This window comes from Ambystoma mexicanum, chromosome 14 (assembly GCF_040938575.1).
Source record: "Ambystoma mexicanum isolate Mex_15411 chromosome 14, UKY_AmexF1_1, whole genome shotgun sequence".
Taxonomy (NCBI): domain Eukaryota; kingdom Metazoa; phylum Chordata; class Amphibia; order Caudata; family Ambystomatidae; genus Ambystoma; species Ambystoma mexicanum.
The window spans coordinates 397443170-397467581 of record NC_090940.1 but is presented as its reverse complement, the minus strand read 5'-3'; the positions used below and the strand labels follow the sequence as shown (position 1 = coordinate 397467581).

The following is a 24412-nucleotide window of genomic DNA, read 5'->3' as shown; positions in this document are numbered from 1 at the left end:
AGCACTTGACCTTCCCTGCCCATGCTTTAGATATCAACGCTTGTTGGGGGGTGGGGGGTGTGCCCAGCCACGCACACACAGTCGGAGTGAGAAGAGATCTAGATTGAATGAGTTTATGCCCCACCACCAAGGCTGGGATGTGGTGGTGGTGGTGGTGGTGGCGGCCAGGCCATCCTTCAGACTTTCGAATTAATTTCCCTTCATCTTTTTTTCACATATATATTACTCACCTTTTCAGAAAGATACTGCTTGAGCTTGACTGGCGCTGGGAGATGGAGCGCTGCCGGACAGAGGAGGAAGAAAGTCACAGGAGGTGGTCGAATGCGACTACTAGTCAACTCGACTCCCGCCAGACCTACGGGCCGACTGCTTGAAGCCAAAGAGGAAGACGGGGTCCTCCGAGGACTGGACTGGAAAAAAGACTTGGCGGCCTGGCTGCCCAAACGTGCTGTTGACTGTGTGGCGTGAGCGCCGGCCCCACCACTAGCCTGCCCATGCGCACCAGCCAGCGCGGGGTGTGGTCTCAGACTCACTTAGTCTGCACCCCCGTGGCTGGCTGGCACGCACAATTTTTTTTTTTTTTTTAAAAGGACCACCTGAGCTGGTGACCATGCGCTGCCGCGCACAGGCAGGCAGCAGCGTTTGAGGACCGAAATGAGTTCCGGTGCACAAAAAGAGCAACATAAGTATCGGATAACATGACGGGCGTCTCTCGAAAGGCCTGGAGTGCCCAGGACTCGCAGAAATTTTCCTCGCGATGAGCAGAAGTTGTCCCAGCAACACTACCTCGTGACAATCTCCTCCCATGTTGGATTAGAATAGGAAAGGACAGGAGGAGCCTGGGGATTCTACTGAAAACTCCAACTGGGCTTGGAACCACACCTCGTACGGCCAGAAGGGAGTCAGGAAGACCAACAACGTTTTCTGTCTGCACCTGGAGCAATACCCTCGAGATGAGAGGGAATGGCGGGAACACTGAGTACAGTCCTTAAGATAGGCATCTGCCGCCACTGAGTCCGGATCCGGAGGCTAGCTAAAAAACCGTGTGACCTGGCAATTAAGGCGAGAGGCAAAGAGATCCGTGTGGAATAGCCCCTAAATCTCTGTCAGTTAAGAAAACATCTTGCTGTTTCTGCCTGTAATCTCCTGTACGCTGTCCTCACATGACGTACATGCAGTAATGTAATAGATACAGAAACGCTCAAACTGTAGAAAATTGTAACTTATCTGCTGGTCGAGCAGCAAAGAAGAGTATAAGGGACTAGCTGCATTGGACTTTATAGTCAGGCAAAGAATGCTAGTGAGGCCAGGCCCGACATCTTGAGTTGGGGGTCTTTTTTGGTGTTTTCAAGAGTTTGGCGTTATATTTTAAATCGTTTAACTTATGGAAACATGTTTAAATCTTTGCTGCTGGTTGAAAAGTAAAGGAGTTGAATGTATAATATGAAGCCTCCGGTCCCGACATAGAATTCGCACCAGTAGCATAGAAAGGAAGAGAAATAGGGCGAAGGTTAGGAGCAGATAGAAGGGTCTTGAATGGAGGCATTCTTAAAGGATGAGGGGAAAGTGGATGAAGAAAGGGAAAAATAAAGTGTGAAGTGAGATAATTCACAAGGTGAGGGTAGACAATTGGAATCAGACGAGGGCAGAGAATCGCTGGGGACAGCAGTAGGAAGAGCAAGACAAGCAGTGATATGGGGTTTACATAGTGTTTGGAAAGAAGACATAGTCGCACCATGGGCAGAGGTGAGGGTGTAGAAAGTGAGGACTAAGAAATAGAAGACCGAAGAAGTGGAATCTTGGAAGAAAAGTAGTCCGCTAAGTCAAGAATACAGGGAGAAGAGGAGGCGGGGTCAGAGGGACGGGGGGAAGTATGTTACTCTGGGGGATCTAGTACTAGAAGCCGAGCAGGGAAGGACGTGAGGAAAGGCCACTGGTGCTCTTTGCAGCTCCGCTGCAAGCACGAATCAACCATGATCAGCTGGGAGATGGATCAGCCGTTTGTGTTTACTTCAGAACATCCATGTGTTGCCCTTAGCTTTCGCCTGCTGCCACGTGCTCTGTAGCACTGAAGTCAACTAAAATGGCCCCTGTGGTTGCCATGGAGGCATCCACAACAAAGAAAGCCGCGAAACTCACCGCCGTTGGCCTGTGTCCTGATTTGCTGCCTCGCCCTGTCTGACCCTCCTCTCCTGCTTTAAATGGAGGGGTAGAGGGCCAAGAGGCAACGTCGAGCTGGGAAGGCCGTGAGGAAAGGCCACCAGTGCTCTTTGCAGCTCTTTGCAGCTCTTTGCAGCTCTTTGCAGCTCTTCGCTGCTCGCAGCCTGCCGTATGCCCCACACTCCTGCAAGTATCACAAGGTAAGCGATCCAATGCTACCCGTAATCCCAAGACATCAAGCCTCGCCCTCAGGCTAGCGCGACTAGGCTCTTGCACGTGCAATGCCCCTCTCCCCTCCCAGCCACCGCCTACAACCACCCGGAATGTGTGCCTACAAGCCAGGCCCCAGGGGCTAGTCTACGCCTCTAGCGCTCACTCATCCACGCCGGCAGCCCACAATCTCCATCTGATGTGGATGCCAGGCTTTCCCAATACCGCAGCCCACCACCCCCTGCATCCTGAAACATTGTATAAGCTCAATAAAAACACGGTACCATCCACTCACTTTGCAGGATCTACGGACTCCGCCACCACCCTGAATGAGCCAATCAAGACTACCTCCACTACGTGTATCAAAAAGAGCATGATGTTACATTTATCCACCCCCATTTTGCATTGCACTGAACTGAATGCCACTGTACCTGTGTCTATGACCTTTGAAAATGAGACCCCCCCAATGCTACCACTGCAAATGCTGCGCTACCACATTTATCTACCCCCACTTTGCACTATACTGAACTAAATGCCACTGTACCCGAGCCCCACCTTAAATGTGCACTTGTTAATACCCACTCCATCAACGCACACGCATTAGACATCCACGACCTCATCACCACGCACAACCTAGACCTCCTCACGGTGACTGAAACGTGGCTACATGAAGCCTCAGGCCCTGCATTATCCCTTGCACTCCCACCTGGCTACTCCGTCACCAGACGTGACCGCCCCTCCAAAGGTGGCGGGTAGCTCTTATAGCTAAAAACTCCCTTTCCATCAAGAAGATGGACAATAACATGAACAACAGTGATTACCTTCAACTGAAACGCAACCTCTCCAATCACTGCTCTGTTAGAATCCACCTGGTCTACCGCCCACCAGGTCCAATAGGTGATTTCCAGGCCTCCCTCACTCGCCTCCTTACAAATATCCTAAAGAAACCCTCCAAAGTCATCCTACTTGGTGACCTCAACCTAGTCCTTAACGACACCAAGGACCCAGCAGCTAAAACGCTTAACTCAGCCCTCGAGATCCTAGGATTTAGCAATGATTGTAATCCATTTTTGGCCTGCTTTATGTACTCTATTAGAGTGGTGTGAGTGTTTTTTCAATTTTTTTTATTTATTTATTTTGGTGAGCACTGTATGCTAATCTGGTGTGTTTGTCTAGTGTTTTTGTGGCTTCTGAGCCCGTTTTTCTGTGCTGGGCTGCATCCAGAGGGTGCAGTCTGTGAGGTGTAGTCCTTTGTGTCTGGCCTTTTCCCAGTCCCACCCTCCATCCCACCCATCTCCCCTGATTGGTACGTCCACCTGGACATAACTGACCTTCCCAGGGCAGCCCTCTGCGGCTAAGGGCGGCTCCTACATTGGCGGCTCAAAGACGTGTCAGCAGGGGAAGCCAATAAAACCAGCAGTCAACAGACACCAACAAAAACTAAGTGCGGCATGGGTGGGGTGTAGAGCAATTACTCCACTCCAGAAAGGCCCTGCCACTCTACCTTACCTTTCCATAACGTAGACTGCCATAGACTTACACCATGCATACTTAGAGATTTGTGACTATCAGCCTAAATCTATTCATGGCTGGACTGTAAATGTTGCATTGCATTACACACTAACTTACTTGCCAATGTTAACTAGTGCCACACCTAGAGAGCACTGTGAAGATTGGCCTGTGTCGCATCTAGATAGGATTGTGAATGTTAGCATGTGCCACACTTAAATTAAACTGGGAATGTTACCAAGTGCCACACTTAGATGGAATCGTGATCACTAGCCTGCCTCACATCTAGATAGGATATTGAAGATTAGCAAGTGCCACACTCAGATGGAAAAGTGAATGATGGCAAGCACCACACCTAGACATAATTGCAAGGACAGCAATGCCAATTAACAGATCCACTAACAATTTCACCCCTCTGCATACACATCTCAAACTCTAACAAAACACAACCACAAGCCTACAACACAACAATCTGCACAAACTTCACTACACTGCAACAAAACAAACCACACAGACTCACACAACTGCACGACGACGACTACCGACCGTAAAACACCCCAAGCCCAGCCGACAGACCCACCGGGCTGAGGCTGCCAACAGCACATCACTGCTCTCTTGCACATTTCCAGTTTATTCCCACTAACTCACCCCCCTTCCCATTTTCAGAGCGCCAGGGGACCACTCCGGTAGTGATAGTGCGCGGTACAATATCCTTTAACATTAACACCATCACGGGCCCCTCACATCTGGGCAGGACATTGGACTGGATTGCCCATCACAACTGTCCTCTCCTTATCACGGGCAATGCCCCCACCCGCTGGTCTGACCACCATATTATCACATTTGGCATTCCCACCACCAGAACTACCGCTCCCCCCTGTGCCCCCAGCTCTCGCACGAAGCTCCCTCCAACTCACTAAAGAAAGGATGCTTTTATTCCTCCAGGGCCCAAACTTCAGACCACCTTTCTCCACTGGCCCAGAGGCCCTCGCCTTAGCCTATGACATCGCAATCACATCAGCAGTCAATTCCATTGCCCCACTGAAGCCATGCAAAACCAAACTCACCAGCCACTCTAATGCCAGGTTCACCCCAGATCTCATCGAGCTCCGCAAGGAAAAACGGGCCGCTCTAAGACGCTGGCAAACCTCCCACTCCTGACGCAAACTAACACGACTTTAAATCCCTCTCAAAAAAAAGAGTATAAAACAATCAATCACTCGCGCCAAAGCTAACTCCTTCGTATCGAGAATCTCTGAGGCCAAATCCAACACGAAAGAAATGTTCTCCATCTTCAGAGAACTAGAGACCCCCCCCCGCTCCTCAGAACTTCACTAAAGACAAGGCATGGTGTGATGAAATTCAAACAGCCATGCGCAACAAGCTGAACCTGCTCCAAAATAAAATCCAGACCACCCAACACTCGCTCACCAATACCCCCATCCTCACACCAGTACCCTCTCCTGACACTGCCCCTCTTTTTTCATTTAAAGCTATACAGAACAGGATATGATCAACCTTATGAAAACCATAAAGCCATTCAACTGCAAAGGTGACTCATGCCCTGCCACAATTATCAAGGACTGTGCTGACACTCGCTCCCTTCCTGACAGCCTTCGTCAATGCCTCCTTTGCCACAGGGAAAGTCCCCTCCTGCCTCAAGGAAGTGTGGGTCCACCCACTTTTAAAAAACCTACCCTCGACCCCACATCTTCTAACTACTACAGGCCCATCACCACCATCCCATTCCTACTCAAAATATTGGACAAAGCAGCTTACATGCAGGTGCAACAATTCATTGAAGAGAACCTTCTCCTAGAGCTATGACAATCTGGCTTCCGCCCCAGGCATGGGACCGAAACTGCCCTATTAGACCTAAAAAAACAGATGGACGATGCCAGAGACCAAGGCAAACCAGCCCTCCTTCTACTTGACCTCTTAGTGGCATTCGACTTGGTTGATCATAATGTCCTATGCCACCACCTCACCTTCACAGCCCAATTCTCCTCAGACGCCACTGCTTGGATCACCTCCTTCCTGCAAGGTAGGACCATGCAAGTAGCCGCCGCCTCACCCACCATCATGCTACGTGGGGTGCCTCAAAGCGCCTGCCTCTCTCCAACATCTTTACACGCCCCCCTCATCCTTGACGCCCTGGGTATCTCCTACACCAACTACACGGATGATACCCAGATCCTCCTCACTCTCACAGGTAACTATGACACAGTCTCCACAACACTCAACATCTATAACACCATCCAAGCATGGATGGCAGCCAACAGACTATGCCTAAACTCTGACAAGACAGCACTCCTCTTAGTAGGATCCTCTGACACACTTAAAGATCTTGACACTCAGTTTAGCCATTTCATCATTGACTCCATCAGGATCCCAGTACATGACGCAGTGAAACCCCTTGGAGTATATTTGGACTAACCTATCCATGACTAGACAAGTTAATGCTATCGCCTCCTAAGCAGCATACCATGCCAAACTCAAACGCAGTGAGGCCTTTCCTCTCCAAAGAGAATTGCACCAACATAACCAGAGCTATCACTGGCTCAAAGCTGGACTACTGCAATGTACTCTTCTTAGGGACTTCCAAAAATACCCTCAAAAAACATTGCAAGTCATCCAGAATAGTGCTCTTCGTGCAGCCCAAGGCATCTCAAAAAGAGAGCAAATCACTGCCGCCAGAAAACAAGCCCACTGGCTCCCAATAAACGAACGGGTTATATTCAAAGCGCTAACACTTACTCATAAGTGCATCCACCTCTCTGCACCTGCCTACCTTTCACAAAGGATTCACCTCTCCACCTCAACCAGGCCTACAAGAACACCATACTCAAACATGCTAACGGTGCCTATGGTAAAAAGAGTTACAGCAGGTGGCGCCAGCTTCCTATACCTAGCGTCCTTTCACCTTAACCTGCCACCGACTCTTCGAGCTGAAGAATCACTCCTAGCATTCAGCAAGGCCATGAAAACCACACTTTTCTCACATGATTAACGCCACACTCACCCTTTGTGAGTGCTTAATGCATTTCCTGGTAACCTGCTAAGTATACTCATAACCTATGATCAATCATGTATAAATGTACAACCTGTTGTGTGCCTAATCCACTTGTACCCTCCCTTTAACTAAGTTCCCCTCAAGTAACAGCGCCACGATGCCCATGGGCTGTTTATGCGCTATACAAATGTAGATAAATAAATACATAAATAAATAGTATGTTACTGTGGATGGTAACTTATGTTGCAGTGGTTGGGATAGGACCTAGATCAGTGTGGGCAAGCAGATTGCTAGGGCTGGTCAGTTATGGCTTTATGGGCCAGCAAGTACGTCTCTGTGTGGCAAGAACAGTGTCTATTGGGTAGCAAGCATGTTTGTATAGGTTGAGGTAGGTTTCTGTAGGCCAGCTTGCACAGTGCTATGGGTGGTCCAGTATATCGCCATGGGTAAGCAAATACGAAGTTGTAGGTGGACACTGTCATTATGGCATGGGAGAATGCCTCTATGGGCAGGAGTGTATGTTGCTCTGGTTCATAACATGTTTGCTATAGCTAAGCAAATACATTGGTTAGGAAGTATGTCCCTATCAAGGGTCATGCATACGTATACTGGAATTCATGCTCACATTGAATAGGTTACAGTGTGTTAGAATGGAAATAAAGGTCACATGGAAAATATAAAACATGGGAAGTTTAACTAAAATGTAAACAAAAAAAATCCCTTGATGGTCATACATCACAGAGAAACAAGAAAATATAAAAGGTTATCCTCATTTCTGAATTTCCTAGGAATGGTGTTGAGTTTCTATAAAATATACATTTGAAAACTGCTTATCAAATTTTCATGACTCGCGGGGAAATATTTGGAATCCCAGCTCGCATTATGCATTCAAGAAGTGTGCTGCGTTAGCCCTTTCACTTGTGAACAACCATTTCATCTGCGGTCTCGCAGCGCCTGCACGCACTCTCCTGCTCGGTTACCTGCCCTCCCGAGTCACTGAAAGGGAATGGTTAATAACCTGGCCCAGCACACGCTCCTCCACACCTGTCACCGGGGGATGATGATCATCTGGGCAGCCGGCGATGGGTCACACTTTAGAAAGCAGCATAGCACAGTATTGACTCGCATGCAGGCAGCAGAGCCAGGCCGGCCACGTTGAAAGCTCCCTATTTCACCATCAGCCAGGTACCCTGACCCCTACATCCTCCGCGACCCATCCCGTTGAGAAATTGGGACTCCTCTCCGTGGGTAAGTTTACCAAATAACTACGTCATTGGGATGCAATGGCACAGTTCGGGCTTTTATTCCTCCATCAATTATATTCTGGAAGTTGTAGTCTTCAGTCACTTCAATTTGATAAAGCGGACTAAAAAGCAAAACTCACTGGCTGGAATAGTTTGTCCCTCGTCAACTGGGAACCATTGTTTCCAGAATGTGATGTTTGTTAAAGACTCAAATAGACGATAGCTTACAGGCAACGCGTTTGTCTTGGAATCAAGACACGTAGAGAGTGGTCTCCGGTAGCATCGTTTTGAATACTGAATTGTTATACACGACTCTAAGGCGCAATGAGTGGTATTTCCGCTAGCTCTTGGCAGAGTGTTGGGTGCTATTTATGGGGGCTGTCCGAGGAGAGCTGGGGATTGACCTTGGGCCTTCCCAATCACCTCCGTTTGCTGGTACACTAAATGATACCTCAGTGTGTGGCAGGAGCCTACGTCAACCATGCCTTGGTTATTTGTAAAGCGCAATGCCCGATTTTGATGCGGTTTGCTGAAGGAGACCTGCGTTAAAAAGGACTAACTGGAGATTTGAGCAGAATACGCCTTGTCCAGGGCGGTGGGTCGCTCTCGAGAACCCTCAGATTTCGACGGGTTTGTTAAGAGAAAGCCCTCCATTGTCTGACCTGGTGACAAGGCATCTGGCGACCATTTCACTAAGGTGCGTTGGAGATTGTAGGTACTTGTTCTCTGTAGAAGAAGGAGAATCAGAGAAGGCACTGTCACAGTAGAAAAGCGAATGCATTAGAAGCAGCACGTTGAGGCCCCGGGGCTGTGGAGACAAAAAAAGCTTCGTGTAAGACAGACAGTTGTTATCTACGCAGTAGCGCGTCGAGGAGGCTGCGGTGGCCCTGACACGCACTTGCATTGTTTGCCTTGGAAGACAATGGGCTCTGCGCAGAGGCCCCCCCCGAGACGCCTGACGAGGAACTCCCGCGCACCCATCGCCAGCTCGAACTGCAGTTCAAAACACTTATCCGAACAGAAGCCGACACCGTGCAGCCACGGCCACACCCTGAAATCAAACTCGCAGCTAGGTGAGGAAGGTGCGCTGTACAAACACGTCGGCGCTCCTCCCCCTCCCTCGGCACGGGCTCCCACGTCTCCTCGCCTCTGCTGAACAGCACCCCGGAGTCCCCGCGCAGTCTACGTGAGGGCTTCAGTCTCAGCCGCGGTTTCCGATAGAAGGTACTGTACGCGTCGACCCGCATGCTGTTTCACTATCTAGCTGGCGCGTCTGCATGCCTTTTCAATGATCATTTCTCATGGGCTCGCATGTGTCGGAGAATAGAAACGTTCTGCGTGTTTACCTCCGTTTAAGTTCCCCGGGCGTACCCAGGTGGGGTGAGACTGTCACTGAGCTCTGATGGATTAGGTTAACCCCTTCTCACCACCTTCCCTTGCAAGCATCTACTTGTAACAGCAGGGATGATGTAGCTCATTTTGCGTGGAGCTGTCCACATGTCCGAAGTTTAATGTTTAGAGTTGGTAGCGGACATCTTTTTTTTGTGTGTAGTACTGCAGTTTTGCTTTCAAAGTTATAAATGAAAAACTTTACGTTCCAGACAGAAAATGTAAACTAAAAAAAAGTCCCGCGTTTGCTGCTCAATTGTGACATTGGATACCTGGAGAACTGTGGTGTCTTGACAGTGTTTTTTGTATCATGTCAGTGGTGATGGAGGCGGTGTAATTGGCTCTTTGCGGCGCAGGTTAACATGCAAGAGATCTCAAACTGTCCCATGGCAGGTGGGTGTAGTCCTGATTTTCTCGTTGCTTCATGGTCCTTGTAGTTTTTCTTTCTTCATGAACAAGAGTTCAAAGTAAAACGTAGGCAGGATTAACTCGGCAAATAATGTTGCCTTTTGCAAAAGGATTTTACAGCAATTTGGCTGGGAATGATGGCAGGTTGGGGCGCGAACACCGCATTATTTTGCCTCTTTGCGGCTTTCTTCCATGCAGCAAATAGGGTGGCTTGGACGAAAATAAATGTTCACAAGGTGTGTTACGAACTGTCGAGTGAGATGCAGGTTATGTACCCCAAGTTAAAATATTGGTCTGTAAATGAAATTGAATTATGGTTAAAAAAGCTAGCACATGGAACAGGAAAGGATCATGGTCTCCGGCAAACATGCGATATAGACCCTTATGATCCTGTTGAAAATAAAGCAAAGAGGTGCCTATGGAAACAACTGAGAGGGTTAAAGTCCTCTAGCTCTCCACACTCATTGGTGATAAATTCACATAAGCTCAAGAATAACTATAGAATTGGAAGGAGGGATGGCTTAATCCAAAATTGGCAAGATATGGTGGAGGCCTTGCAGAGTGGCAAAACCAGCAACATGTGGAGGGTTTTCTCCTCAGTCAGAGGGATCCCTGAGTCTTCCATCTTAAACCTTATAGCAGAAGGGGCTTGGACCTCTTACATAGAAGGAAGAATGTTTAATCTATTGGACCTTGGAGAGTTTGGGGGTTCGAGTACCCAAAAGTGGCCCATTGTCTTTACCACTGAAAATGTGTGTCGACATTTGATGAAGCTTAAACATTCCAGGGCCAAATGGGTTGTCATCTGCAGTCTTAAAGGGAGATCTCCGCCTTTGGGCTGAGGCCTTGCGCCCCCTATACCAAAAAGTGTGTGGTGCAAGGCAGATAACTGATTCTTGGAAAGAGTCAATACTGGTACCTGTTTTCAAATCACGGGATCGCCCATCCCCTGAAAATGATAGGTTATTAGACATCACTGGTAAAGTGTTTGCCACTTACGTGCTGGAGCATCTACAGACATGGGTTGGCAGCAAAAATATACTTCATCCATTCCAGACGGGTTTCAGACTGGGGTCCTGCACGACACATAACATTCGGGCATTAGACACATTAATCACCCAGGCAAATCAGCCTAACAGCCCCTCTTTATATATTGCTTATGTGGACTTCAGGTCAGCGTTTGACCAAGTGGACCGCAACATTCCATGGACACAAATGAGAAGATGGGGCTGTGCAAGCTGGTTGCTTGATGTACTTGTAGCACTGCACTCTAATACTACTACGGCCCAGATGTGGTTAAGTGCTGATGGTCTACTATCTAAACAGATGAGAATTAGTAGGGGAGTAGAGCAGGGATGCATGCTTGCTCCACTGCTATTTAACATCTGTATTTCTGATCTGTTAAGACGCCTGGCAGAGAGTGCTTTTTATTCTCCAAAGATTGGGAGAACCCCGGTTTTTGCCATGCTACACACAGACGGCCTGGTCATATTTGAACGTCTCTTGACAGGGTTGAAGCCCATGCTAAATGGGTTGGAGCAGTATGTGGTTGAAAACCGGTTATCAATAAACTTAAGTACGTCAGAGGTTATGCCAGTTTCTGCTAAGAAGAGCAATTGATGCAAACTAAGCGTTAGAGTGGGGCATATTGAATACTTTTATTCGTATAAATATTTGGGCCTTGAGATGTCGGCAAATCGGATATGACCAAATTGTGGAAATCAAATCTAGGCGGGCAAAGCAAATCACGTACCTGGTCAGAACATTTACAGTTAACCATGCTGGTTTGTCATTGAAGGTAGTGCTGGTGCTGTACAAACCATGTTTTTCACCTTCGTTTTTGTACGGCCTGGAGGCATTGGTGATGAGGGACCTAAAATGGTTAGACGTTTTGGAGGCCTTTTTCTGGAGGTGGTGCTGGGTTTTACCCAGGTCTGCTTCTGTCAAATATATATGCCTAGAGTTGGGGTTGCTCTCATTAAAGGCGCAACTGCTGAAGCACTTTTTAATGGCAATTCTGTCTCCCACTTGCCCGCTACTTTCCAAATTAGGTGAGAGTTATGGCATGGACTTGGTTTCTGTCTCGAAAGACCCTTTTATGACCTGCTTTAGGGACTTGTGTGACCTGGTTAGATGGTATCCCGATCTAAAACGGTGTTCAGTCTTTGGCACATTAAATGGAGTGTTATCCCGTAGAATAGCGATATGGGATTGGCATTCTAACTATGGCCACCTTGAACATTTAAAGGGGTACAGAGACGCTAGCCAGGTCATCCATAGGTATCTGAAACCCCAACTCTTGCTCCGTTGGTGCGCAGCTTTCGGTTGAAGATGCACACCAAGCAGCTACCGGTCGGTGCGGTATGGTGAGCTAAATGGAAACTCTTGGCTGATGCAAGTTTTTGTAGAATGTGCAAAAAACGAATGAACCGAGATTGTTAAGCATGTTCTCACTGAGTGTCCTCACATGGGGTCCCGATACATGACGACTTTGGGATTTCTTGTCCACGATTGCAAGTTCAACACGATAAAATCAGCAGAGTTCTGGACTTTTTGCTTGAATACGTAATCAACCAAAACGCACTTGCACTTTGTAGTGTTTGGAAGTGCTTGGAAAAATTCCTACTTGATTAATAAAAATGTAAATTAGGAATCCTGGGGGAAAGTGGTTTTCCACAAAGCCCCATCAGAAGTCCAAAAGTCTGGTCTAGAATTAAATTGCTGTTTTTAAAGTGACTATCATTAACTGGAAAGGGGGGAGATGGGAGTAAGGTTTTAAATATTACACTACACGTAAAGAATGAATTAATTGGTAAATAGGCAGAGGCAATGGGTTGCACTGCCGGTATTATTATTCTTGTTGAGGATATCGATGTTGACATGAAGATGTAATGTGAATTTGTATATGTAATGTCGTATTTGCATTTATATTTTGTGTATTGGTTGTCTGTATTTATATTGTAAACGGATTTTAGAGCCATTTGGATGGGAATGATGGCAGGTTGGGGCGCGAACACAGCATTATTTTGCCTCTTTGCAGCTTTTTCTAGCAGAAAGACAAAACTAAAAGCAAGAGTGAGCCACTCTTACTTGCTGGCAGCGGGCAACTTGAGGTTTCTGCTTTAACAAGGCATAAGTGCACATGGAGGAACAAGCCTCCAGAGTTCTACATTTGGAATATGATCTTGGAAATGTGTTGGCTGAAGTTTTAATGTTAACCAATTGAGAACCTACGACTGCTTCTTCTTTTAATTTGTCAAAATGTCTATTTGGGCATTCTCCCATTTGGAATGCAAGCAATGGCAAAACCTATAGTTTTGGCTTGAGTAGAGCACTTTCAAGTTTCCCCACCACATGCATTAATTGGCCATCTAGGGTTGGTTTTATTCTTTGCAGTGAGGCATATGTAGTTTTGCTCTCCCAATTTCTTAATGAATCGCTACAGCCCGTAAATGAAAAGAAAAAGGGGCTGGGTGACCTTCACATTCCTGGTGTGGGACATGTAGACCTTTATTGCACATAAGTAGGTAGCCAATGTGATATGTAATAATTAATGGTGTAAAAATTAATGGTGTATGTTGGGGTGCAACGGTTGTAACCATGACGGGGAACAAAATCCTAATAACTTTTTTTGATATCAACTGCTCCAGACCGTTTTTAATTTGATCACTCCGTTCCCTTACCTTGTGTACACAGTCTATCTTTGTCTACTCGACTCTTGGCTCATGCTTGGTAGTCACAGAATTACAATTCTGGAGTTTGACCTGGGATACAAAGGATAGAGATGTCCAGGCAAATAAGCTACCAACCTTCTATTATTACCAGAGCACACTCTCGAGTCCCTCATGCATCCAGGATTGTCTTGTATACTAATTTACAATTCTTCAACTCTGCCTTGGAAACATAACCAATTATCACTGCACTTGGTTTTATGTGATATTCTTGAAAATGAAAGGCCACACACAAAAAACTGTTATTATGGCTCATTTGGTGCATCCTTTAATATTCGAAATATATCACTCTGCTCCCCCCTCACCCGTCCCTTGAAATCGGGTGGTGTTTCACTGCTCCGAACTCCCTTTTAAAGCCGTGCCACCACCCGCCATAACCATAGCTACCGAACCCCCACCTTGCATACAAATCTTCTCCCCAGCCCCTCCCCACTACAAACGCTACCCCACAACATACACACAGGCACGCAAATAGACAAACACCTGACAGCCGACTTCCGTCTTCCCTTACCCGTACTGGCACGGCTTTCCTGTCAGCCCCTGCTCGCAGTCATGTGCAGCAGTGGTATGACTGTTAAGATTTAGACTGTTTTTTTTCGGTAAAATGTAAGACTTCTCCACTTCATAAGCAACTTTAGGACATATCTGCCTCCTCTCTTTTGCAGAACTGTGGTGCAACAAATAGAACTGATGCGCCCATGTTACCACAAAATATTCTCCCTCTCCCTGCTGCTTCCTTCCTTCCCTCCCTATGTTTGTAACATCTATTCCTGCTTTCTTATGCTCTCATTTCCCCTCACTAATTTGCTTTCTCCCATCAAATTAAGGACTGCGTACCCCTGATGGAATCACAGTATGCCACTCAAACCTAGGGGCTCTGATTCTACCGTGGTAGTTATTTGGTGCAATATAAAAGCATATTAACATAATCTAACCGTGAGTTTATGCATGAATACATTGAAGGAGGGTTGCTTTTGTGCAACCCTGAAAAACTTTTACTTTGTACAAGTTAGGAAAATAGTTTTCCCCGCCTTGCCCTCCAAAATAGTGCTTTGAAAACAGCAGATTTTCCTGTGTGTGTGGTAGGGGCACTACGGTTTTTTTCTCATGTTCATTTTGTAATTGGGGCATAGTGGGGATGCATACCAAAAATAACACCTGGTGCTTTGCCTTGTGCGTCTGTTCCCCCTTTATTTCTCTAGCTCGGACATATTTTGGCTCACTATGTGTTCCTAAAGTACCCCAATAAGTCAAAACTAATAATTAGTCTGCTGTCGCTATCTACACCTGAACCGTTGTCCAATTTGCACTCATTGTGGGATGGCTATACATTCATTGTATGTATCGTCAATCATTTGTCACTGTCTCGACTGTGATTGAGTTCAAGGTCTTGTGTAAGCTCTAACTTCCATAATGTGTACGCACCATCATAGCTGGTATGCAAAGCTAATCAATACGTTCCAGAATATCAGCCTCTTATAAACTTGGTACCGACGGAGAGCGTATTTCTGTGTGTTTATTTTATCCCCACGGCTTGATCATTTCGAATGCGTTGCCTGTACAAACTTGCCCGCAGGGTTGGTGGCACAGCAAGGCTATTGTAAGTGGTTGCCTATGGCCCTCTATATGCAGGGGAGAGGGCCTTCAGATGGTGCCGAAGTTGCTCTTCAAACATAACATCTGGCCCCGTCGAAAGAGAGGAGAGGCGAGTGCTCTGAACTCGCGCAAGTCATTGCACGGGCCGGATGCATTCTGTCAGTTGCTTTCTTTGATTCCAGTTTCCTCACTGCAGTGTAAGTACAAGTGGCAGAAAGCGCAGCCCAACTATATTCACCCTCGCATGTCTTCGGAAGAGCGAGGCTCTCTGTTGTTGCACCTTTCCATTCACTCGGGAAACCATCACACAACAGATCACTGATGAGCCCTTCAAGAGGAGGAATATGTTATGATTGGTGCCCAGGGGTAGACTGGCCTATAGGGAACTCTGGAGGTTTCCCGGTAGGCCTCTGCACCCTGGGCCTCTTTTGTGTGGCATTTCCAAATGTTCCCAACCATAGGAAAATGGTTGGACTCGCTGAAAATGTGTAATATGGGGCCACTCTGAAAATTATTTCCAGGTTCTCTTTTGGTTCCCAGTCCACCCCTGTTGGTGCCTAGGGAAGGTTTGCAGCATGGAGTATGATGCATAAATGAGTTTGCTCCCTTCATCAGTGTCTAACTGTATGAGCAAGTGGAACACACAAGCCTGCTTTCCGAGTTGGAAACTGAGTCTGGTCTCAGTCTGTAATTCAGGCCCCTCCCCTCCACAAATCTGCTCATTTGCAGGTTTTTTGTACAGGTTGGTGGCCTGTAACCTTCACCACTTGTCACCAGCATGCACCACCACAACTGTGCCTGCAATCTAATGCCACACGATGACCGAGTCCCATTTCCATCAGTTGTTTGCTGGCAGGGCTCGCTCACACTGAAGTCTGATGTGACGCATCCTCTTGAAGCACCGTTGTGGCAATGTTTGGCTGTTTTGGTTATACTTTTCACGGTGGGTATGACTCCCATACAATGCCCCGAGATGAATTGTTACAATGTGGATTCAAGAATCTATTAAACGGCCTTTAACGATATGGAGTCCAGAGTTTACGTAATTAGTCACTTTGTCAATTGCTTCTGTGTGGCACCTGAAGCATAACTACAAACACGTGTTGTTACCTTTTTTTTCGTATTTGAATCCAGTTTTGCATACCTTGCACACAATGCTTCCTAGTGACCTGCAGCAAGGCATTGGGCACTAGTGGAAAACGTATGCCCATCTGTATAGAGTTAGTATCAAACATGTCTAATAATGTTGAAAAGTCTTTTTCAAAATATTGTGCAACAAAGCCATTCTACATATTATTCATTACACGTTTGAATATCCTTGGATCCGTGTAGTTGACCTTGTTTTGTCTTAAATATATATGTACTACCAATACAGTCTATGCAGTTAATGTACAGAACCACTGTGTTACAGACAAGTAGCAACGCCCAAGGAGCTCTGAATGTTTTAACAAGCCATGCTCGAAGCACATAGGCTGTCGCTACGCGCAGATAGTCAGGGGTAAACGTTTCAGGCCTGATTCACAGAAGCGTTTTATAATGGCAAACCCTGTTGGAAAACGATCTGTGAATAAGGGCAAGATACTAGACGGCCATTAAAAGTCACTTGCCACCTCGGCTCTTCACATGCACACATCACACCATCGTAACAAAGTCAATTCCTTTTCCTGTCTGTGGCACTTCCACAGGACTCTAGCTTCAGTATTTTAGACAGGTTATTTCTTGCGGGTGGCATGTTATAGTTTGTTGCTCATACCCCGCCATAGCCATCATTGGAGTTTTTGACCCGTTTCCACATCTGCAGGTGGTGACTGCATGGAACTGCAGCAAATCGTATAGCAAGTCTGACCAAAATATGCAAGCACAGGTAACCGCCATTTCTATGCAGACTTAAATATTGCACTTTAGTCAAATCGAAAGGGAGAACATACTTTATTATTGGTTTAGTTGTAATGTGAGGGTTAACTGGATATCTTTTCTCGGCTCCAGTGGTACCAGCGTCTTCAGACCTGTGGTAGTTTAAAAGCTGTGATAGGTTTATCCGATATGGTATTCTTCCTCAATGGTTCTTCCCTGTGGTTTTCCTCCGTAGGCCAAGTTCTTATGGATTCTAGGATTGTATAAATATGGCGATTGACTAACTCACTGTGGGACTCAGCTTTTCAGCCTACAGTGTTGTGTCATAAATATTGTTCCTTGGCTCCTGCTGCTTGTGACTCAGTTTCCCAGTGTGCAGCTCAATTTCGAAAGTTTCCAAACTTTCTCTGGGACTTGAGACTCAATCTTCTCAGCATGCTGCACTGCCTCAAACTGAATGATGCCCAATTCACTATGGAACGTATGACTCGGTTTCCCACCATAAACCAGTTTCTTAGAGTAAATGTATCTCAGTTTACTCTTGGTCTTATGACTCAGTTTCTCAACATATAGCATTTTCTTAAAAAAAGATGCTATAATAGTCTGCTTGAATTGGTGCCTGAGCTCTCACCTGCAGTTTCAGGCTGTGCATGTTGACTTTCATTTCCATTCCTTCTCAAACTGGTGTTTCCGACTCTCCTTTGGTTCAAGGTGGTTCAATGGTCGTGGGCTCCTATATCTGGACCTACTTGGACTCTCGGGGGCGTCTCCTCTTTCACTCCACTTCTACCCTGGTCTCAGTTTAAGGGATAAAGGATTCAGGGAATCTTTGTGTTGTCTTTCAGAGTGTAGCTTTCACTTTACTTTTCTGCATTTGCTAGCTGCCATCATTCATGTTTTTGTTTTTCCAGTTTTGACGGCATCATGCCCCCTCAGTCTTCCTCCTGGACCTAGTCTCCGACATACCAACAGACTATCAGCTTTGAGCTGGGTTCATTGTGCTCGCACAATTTCAACAGTGGGGTATGGTTTTCGTGACCCCCCCCTTCCCCTCACTCTCCCTGTGTTTGCCAGGGTTACTTTTCATGAATTCAATGCACTCTACACATTGAAGATTTTCCAGAATAACTTGTAGAAAAGTCTTGATTTTATTAGACACAGAGGCAAGCATTATGCTTCTCTTTTTTTTATTACAAACAACTCAGCAAGATTTTAGCCAAGCAAATCTGTTCAAGCAATCCTCAAAACCTGTGACTACTGAAATCTTCAATAAACAGAAATTTCATGACCAAAAACCGTTAACTCTGCTGAAAAACCACAACTGGAGTCAGTTTCCCAAGAGTCTTTGCCAGTCCTTCACTGTAGCCACTGCAACATATGACCACCAATCCTAAACAAACTAGCCCCTTAATGCATGGAGCCCTCTACCTGCTTTCTTTTTCGACGCTGCGAGCTTAAGACCACTCCACACTAAAAACTGCACAAAACGCCTGGGCTGTTATGCCATGCCCAGAATCCCCCTCGCTCTTCTCAACTGGGCTTATCCGTTGATCCTGCCGAAAAACCATAGCATTAGCGAGAGAATATCTCCCGACGAGAAATCATCATAATAACAGCAGGAAGGGAATATTCATCACATGGTAAAGACAATAACCTGGACAAAATAACCAGATGCACTATAATATGTTCACAAATACATCACAGTAAAAGTACTGTATGTCTCATTATTGTACATTAAGTCTGAATTATTCTGTTGGGTGGGAATAATGCTTGCCTCCATGTCTTTAATAGAAAGAAGAGTTATTCTGGAAAATCTTGATTCTATGTCAAGACTGGAGGCAAGCATTATGATTGTTTAAAGTTTACTTGCCACTAACGATGCTGGTTGCTCTACCCGATCAAGGTAAAACACGTTAAAGACTGACTCACCTGCCCAGCCAGCCATCCTCATGATATCCTCCAGTCGAACTCCCATCTGAAAAGTCTGAGGCCATGGCGCCCGTGACTGAGTGGGCTCTGAAATGATTTGTATCGATTCCTGCTTGCCCGAGCGTCCAACACACTCATTGGGTGAGGGTTGGTGCTGCGATTGCACAAAGCAATTAATAACTGACCCCTCCTGTCGGACTGGAGATGGACCGTCATCTCTGCGTATGTTTTTAAGCACTTCAATATGCACACCTTCGGCTGATCCCTAAAGACTAGTATGTTATGACTCTAGAGTTACACTTCGTCCTTCTAGAAACGTGAAACACCACTCCATCCGGTGAGTACATGCGCCCCGCCAAGTCTAGCGCTCTCATGTCTGAGACACACCTGCAAGAAAGCAGGCATAGCAACATTGTGAGCTTGCCCGATAGCTTTGTGTTAGGCAGCCAATAAAGGAACAGATTAAAAATGCTGTTAACGTCACATAACTTGTTGTAACGAGCTGGGGGTGGTGTCGACAGACTGATTCCTTTCATCATCCGGCCCACTAGAGGGTGCAATCCGACTGGGAGCCCATCCACCAAATCGTGCCCAGTCGAAATCTCAGAGTGGTAGTCGTTCACCGTCCTGTATACTAAGCAACGCTCGGAGAGCCCGTCTAGGACGTTCAGCACTTCCGCTAAAGAAGCTGAAGCTGGATGAGCACCCCGTTCCACGCACCAGCGCGTCCAGGCCCCCTATGAATTGGCATACCTCTTAGCAGTGGCAGGTGCCCAACTGTCCTTGCTTGAAATGCCTGGCAATCTCCGTCTTGACCTGAAATCCTCCAGACCACCAAAGGTCAGTGTCCTACTCTCAACGAGGGGATGCCAATCCCTGCTTGGACCCGAGAAGAGATCCGGATCGGGGGAAGTAGTGTTGGAGAATCCAATGAAAGTTCCAGAAGTACTGGAGACCAGGCTTGAGAGGTCCAAACGGGGGCTACAAGGACCAACTCCGCTTGTTATGACAGGCCTTCTGCAGGGTCCTGGGGATCGTAGAGGACGGGGAGGAGTGTAAGACACTCCGTTGCTCCACTGCTGTAGAAACGCATACACCTCCTTCGCTGCTGGGTATGGCCTCCGCTAAAAAACACTGGTAGGTGGGTATTCAGCTGTGACGCAAAGAGGTCTCTGACTAGCGGACCCCACTCATGCTGCAGGTTGAGGAAGACCTGTATGTCAAGCCCCCAATCGCTGTAATTCGCAGGTACCTCTAATTCCAGACCTGGCCATCACCAAAATCTGGTGCTGTAGGCAGAAGTGCCAAAAGTCTTTGGCTATCTCCACCAGCGGCTTTCATCTAGTGCCACCCAGATGATTGATATATCTGACTGTCGATACATTGTCCATTTTGAGCAGTATACTGCAGCTAACCTTGTCTTTGGCAAATTAACAGACTGTGAAGGACCTGCTAGGACCCCCAGACAGTTGATATGAAGTTCCAGACCTTTGGGCGACCGCTTCCCTCTGTTGGCGATCGGACTGCACCTTGCACCCAGCTTGTCCGACTGGGTTCGGATTCTATAATGGGAGCCAGAGCTGACCCGAAAATTGCTCGGCTGTTGCAGGCCTACATATGCATCAGCCACCAGGGCAGCTCCGTCCTCGCTTTGGGAGATAATGCTAGTCGTCGTGTATAGGAGAGACTGCATCTCACGTGTTGGTCCTTGAGTCTCTGCAGCTCTCAATAGTGCCATGGTCCTGGAAAGATGGCCTGTATGGAAGAGGAAAGCAGACCTATTACTCTGGCTAGCTCCCTCATAGAAACCATATTCTTGCGCAACAGCATGCATATCTCCCGACAGCATGCATGTATTTTGGCCATGGGGAGCTGCAGGAGGCAGTCCTCTGTTCCCACTATGAACCTGAGGAACTCTGGCCTTTGAGAGAGTGTCAGCTCCGACTTCTCCCAATTTATGAGGAAACCTAAGCTGAGCAGAAGCACTATGGCACTCTGCGCCTGCTGCCTGACCAGTGCTTTTCTCTGCGACATGATTGTCATCCAGGTAGATTATCAACCTGACTCCCTTCTCCCGGAGGGATGCTATTACCAGCTTCACAAGCTTGGCAAATGCCCAGGGCATCGAAGAGAGCCCAAAGAGCCGGCTCTGCACTCGCAGTTGAGTCCTCCCCAGCTGAATCTCAGAAACCTCATGTGCTGTGGACAAATGGGCACCGCCAGGTAGGTGTCTTGGAGATCTAGCCAAACTAGCGAGTCTTTGGATTGGAGAATATCCCTCAGCATGTGAATGCCCTCCATCTTGAAGTGCAGATAGACGATAAACTCATTCAACCCTTTCAGGTTTATCACTGGCCGAACTTTCTCCTTACTCGAAATAGGGAACTTAAGAAGCCTGCTTGCTTTCCCCTGCACAGCTGAATCGTGCCCTTCTGTTCCAGCTTGCGTACCCCTGCTTCTAATGATGCCTTGCCCGCCACTGTCATTAGTATGGGGCACGGCTGCTGCGTTTGAGAGAGCTCTGCAAAGAAGTCTATCCGAAACTCTCTTGCTGTATCCCTGATTCAGGCATCCCAAGCCTGCGCTAATCAAAATGTCCTGCCACCTATAGGTACGCGTGGTGCTGGCATGTTACGGGGACCCCCAGGCAAGCAGAGCCGTGCTAGGAGTCCACAGACAACCAGCTCACTAAAGGCCTGTCACGGTTTTATTACACGGCACACTCCAGGCAGGGACTCCTTCCCAGACAATGAATATGGCGTACAATAAAGCGCTTTTTATTTTTAATAAACCACAGGTTCTTTTCTGTTTGAGTAGGCCTCCAACCCGTCTCGCACCCGACCTCCACAAACACCCCGTGTCACAATGGACCAGGATTCAGGCCTGTGTGTATCAATAAGATATTTATTATTTAATGAAAAGGGAAAATCAAACCATTTTACATCCACTAATGTCGTGGTAACACAAAATGCACTAATCTCTACACAGCAATTAGGTTAAGATATCCTATTGCAATTCACACAGTGTTTAATGGCAACACAGTAAAAGAACAATTTTATAAAGAGATCACCAACGGTTTACCACTCCCCCGGCAACACTCACCCCCAAACATCAGCTAACTTGATTCCTTTGAAAGGAAGGCAGTGACAAGGAGTAGGAACCGAGAGAGAAAATCGCATTTGGGGTAAAGCCCACCAACCCAAAATGGGAAGCCAGCAAAGAAAGTGAAAACCCGTTTTTGGAGCAAAATGGCAGAATGGGATTTTACTTATTACTCACAATTGCTAGGGAACAGGATGAGAGGAAATTCGGATTGCTTACCCTTGAGGAGATAGGGAAGCCTAGGGAACACTAATCAGCACACCAGGGCAATGTAGAAATAAAGTAGGAAAATCGGTTTTGGAAGGAAGCAAATGCAAAAGGAAAGATACAATGGCAAATTGAAATTCGTTTTACACAGGATTTACAATGACAGGCAGCACAAGGAAGGGGTTTCGCTCCGAATAGGAAAATCGGTTTTCACTGACAAGGACCGAGACACATAACAGATATGATATGATAGGTTATTTATAATGTGCTTAATACCAAGAGGTTTCTAAGCGCGGACCCGGGGATCGAATCAGTGTTGCTTTGGGTGGTCTTGCTTCCAACGCAAGCATGTTGCCGCTGAGCTATCCTCCAAGACTTGTAGGCAAAAAGGGATTGCTCTCAATGGGACTACGGTTTGGGTTTTTACTAGGACAGATGCAAATAGGAATTTGTGGGGTGATGCACACAATACACGGACAAGCTCGGTTTTCAGGTACAAGGAGACTAATTCTCTTGAGGCAACACTTTAATCACTATAATAATTAAAGAAAGACACCAGAGACAAGGTGGTTAATTTCGAATTTCAACCAACTTGTACCGTGAATTTCAATGGGGGAATGAATTGATTTACTTAAAATATGCTGGGAATTTACACAGACACTGAGAGGTTGACCAAATGGAATTTGCAAACGCAGGCTAAACACAGATTCTTTTATGGGAAGGTGACTGAATTACACTGGCAGTTTGGGGATTTCCATGGGGTTTTCAATGGGGGAATTATTGGGTGCAATGCTACAAAAAGGAAGGTCTTATGCAATGTAGGGCTGCGGTTATTTGCTACTTACAAAGTAAGCGTTGGTTTGGGATTCTGGAAAGCCAGCTAGATCTCAGGATACTCTGTACAGATGGGCAAAGGGCCTGGTCACTGCACTCTGCCTTGGTTTGGGATTCTGGACAGCCAGCTGGATCTCAGGACACCCTGGACAGCTAGGCAAGGGGTCTGCTCTCTGCACTCTCAACAATGGTATGGTTCAGCCGCCTCCTCTCCGTCCGCCTTCTCCTGTCTCACCATATTTTTTTGTTATCTTGACCTAGTACAGTCCCCCTTACATAGCACAAATGACATCACTCACATTACAATCTAGGGGAGTACTCTGTAATAACACCTACCGCTCGGATAGGACAGGTTACCATTCCTCTTCCTGCCCAGTGGCATGATTGGTTCAAGGGAAGAGACCACCATCTGTCTATTTGCATTTATTACCCTTCTTTGTTCTCTTGGCCACTTTTTCACAAAAAACAGCTCTGTCTCATAACTTCATAATTCTATTAGCCTCTGACATATGAATTAGGTAGGTGAGTTTAGTTGGTCATAGGGAATTGGGTAAGCCAATCGTCGCCAACTCGGTACAATGTAGCATGGCCCGGTGGCACATTTTTGTCCTTTTCACAAAATGTATAATAGTTACAACTCTGCAAATGATGAAGAATGTTCATAATTTCACTCTCCATCCTTCCACCAATGGTCATATTTGTCCCATTTTTCAGCCAGAAACCCGTTCTAACTAGCCTTTTCAGTCTCCATGGTCCTAGAAAAATGCACTTTCTCTCTTTAAAACCACCTGGAAACGACATAAAAACATAGCAGAAAACAAAATGATTTTTCATTCTAATTTCTGGGAAAAATGCCCAAAAATGAAAAAAGTATTTTAATGTCAATTGGGAGGATCTATCCCCCTCTGTGGGAGGGGCGCTTCATCCCCCACAGCCGGTGACCAGAGATTTTTATGACCCCCTTTGAAGTTGTCAGTTTGCTCTTGGTTGTGGGTGCAGGAAGGAGCTCACACCTCCTAGTCAAGCTTTAGCCACACTTGCTTTCTTTGAAATCCCTGGGCCCTTGCCTTCAAATCTGGCATATGGCACCCTATAGAGAAGTGATGTGAGTGGATGAGGCTGTGTCAAGTGGTACGCTTGGATCAACCCTAGAAACTGTTAAATGAAATTTGTTACAGTGAGCGGATGCTGTGATTGGTCAGTGACCACCCCCTCCCACCATGTTA

General features: G+C 46.6%; 1 protein-coding gene across 6 annotated transcripts in view; it reads left to right on the top strand.

Annotated features, from left to right (window-relative positions):
* The window catches only part of PAK6 (p21 (RAC1) activated kinase 6), a 939585-nt gene that overhangs the window by 332765 nt on the left and 582408 nt on the right, over positions 1–24412 (top strand). Inside the window, exon 1 of one of the 6 annotated variants that reach the window (XM_069637524.1) lies at positions 8121–8140. The exons of 4 other annotated variants lie outside the window; for them this stretch is intronic. The gene's annotated coding sequence lies outside the window, so the exon portion shown is untranslated. Of the gene's footprint in view, positions 1–8120; positions 8141–8936; positions 9361–24412 lie in introns of those variants that run through there. One more of the 6 variants, XM_069637522.1, reaches the window with a different exon arrangement.